A 2,095-nucleotide genomic window follows, 5' to 3' on the forward strand; every position below is an offset into this window, starting at 1 on the left:
TGAGATTAAGGTCTGGCCGAACAAAAACACCGAACGTAATTACACAACAACGTCAACAAACAAGTCTATCTAGTATACCACCCACTACACCTCTAGCTACTATTTCACACACATCACCTGACACAATGCCCGACGAAGAAGAGAGGCCTCTCTCTGACTTCTACAAAGCCTTGAGCGATAGCCCCAAATCTTGCATCGTTCTAGCAGACCCAGCGGGGGATTTCCGAATCCCTCCAAATATTTTTAATTTGTTACCCGTTTTTCATGGATTAGACCATGAAAAACCTTATCAAAGACATGCGTAGGGATTGAACAAGTCCTAACAACATTCCACCATCCTACGGTTGGTACCGGAACAAATTAAATTAAGGGTATTCCCTTTCACCTTAGCCGATAAGGCGGTGTCTTGGTTAACCCAAGCCCCAGCTTCCAATTGGACTCGTGGGCTAAACTTGTTCAAATTGTTTATGGAACATTTTTACCCACCCCTAAAGACGGATGAGATGCTTTCCAAGATTCATTTCTTTCGACAAAATCCTCATGAATCATTTTGAGAGGCTTGGAATCGTTTCACCGATCTCCTTATAGAGTGTCCACATCATAACTTAGGGAAAGACACGTTAGTTCGTGCCTTTTTCAAAGGACTTCTAAAACCACCATAAAGAAGTCCTTGACATAATGAATGGGGGTAGTTTCTTAAGCAAAGGAGCCTCGGAGGCTTATAAATTTTTAGAGGACCAAACTAAGCGAAATAACAACTGGGGGGGTAGTGATGATATCCACCGCTCCGCTAGTTCTTCTAATACAGTTAAGGCCGCCGGTATGTTTAAAATTAAACACGATTCTGAGCTAAAAACTCTAATCGAATCACTCACTAAAAAGGTAGAGGCCATTTCGGTTCAACAAAATCCTATTCCCGGCCATGAATGTAAATTCAAATCCATGTAGTTTCATTTAGAGCCCCGAAAGCATCCCGACTCCCAATCGGCCCTATAGCCTATGAACAGACTTGTTCCATTAATAGTGAACCTAACGCCCCTTGGAGACAAAATCCTAACTTCGGTTGGAGAAATAACCGAAATGTCACACCTCAAGGGTACAATAATCAATATGTTAGGCCTACGCACAGCTTTAACCAAGCCCCACTACGACAAGGACAAGGTCGGGGGAATTTTAATAATTACAACAACCAAGTGCAACCTCAACAAGGTCAAGCACAAAGTCAAGGTAGTTATAATAATTATAATGCTAATAGAGGTATCGTTCCGGTAAATAATAACTATCAAAATCCACCCATAAATAATTCTCGTGAACTAGTTCCAGTCACACCACCCATGACTACTACACCCACACAACCGGATCGTCTTGACACGTTCATACAAGTGAGCCAAAAACTTTTCCAAACCATGGCTCAATCTAACCAACAGCTTTTACAATCAGTTAATAATTTAACCAAACAGCTGGCTCAAGATAAAGCCCAACCCAAAGGCGTATTTCTAGGTAACGAAATACCTAATTCTAAAACAACAAATACAGCATTTGAGGTAACCGATAATACTAGTAATGAGTATGAAAATGTAGGTGAGCTAAAGGCCATCACCACTCTCCGTTCTGGCAGAGTGGTTGATAACAAAGTAACTATGCCTATAGTTACCCCACCACCAATAGAGTCCCAACACCTGCTATATTATTAGATACCGAAATAGAAACTGAAGAGCCTACCACTTTAGAGGTACCAGTTACAACAAAACCTAAGAAACAGGAAGCCACGGTTAAACATCTAGGTAATACCATTGCTAAATATAAACAAAAACCACCGTTTTCACAAAAATTAGCCATGTTAACTAGGGATACAAATTATGAGGAGATTAGGGATGTTTTCAAGAATCTAACTATAAAACTTCGCTTCCTCGAAGCTATAAAAAAGCTACCACACCATGCTAAGTTTCTTAAGGAATTGTGTACTACTAGGCGTAAGACCAATATACCAAAAGACGCCTTTTTAACAGAACAATTCCCAACTCTATCTGAACATAATGGAATTGTTAAGTACAAGGACCACGGGTCGCCCCATCGCATAAATGCACCTTAGGAG

General features: G+C 40.7%; 1 pseudogene; it reads right to left on the reverse strand.

Moving 5' to 3' along the window:
* Window positions 1–513: 513 nt before the first annotated feature.
* On the reverse strand, window positions 514–607 carry LOC147497458 (small nucleolar RNA R71; annotated as a pseudogene).
* Window positions 608–2,095: the final 1,488 nt, after the last annotated feature.

Source organism: Coptis chinensis, chromosome 5, assembly GCF_015680905.1.
Source record: "Coptis chinensis isolate HL-2020 chromosome 5, ASM1568090v1, whole genome shotgun sequence".
NCBI classification, from domain to species: Eukaryota; Viridiplantae; Streptophyta; class Magnoliopsida; order Ranunculales; family Ranunculaceae; genus Coptis; species Coptis chinensis.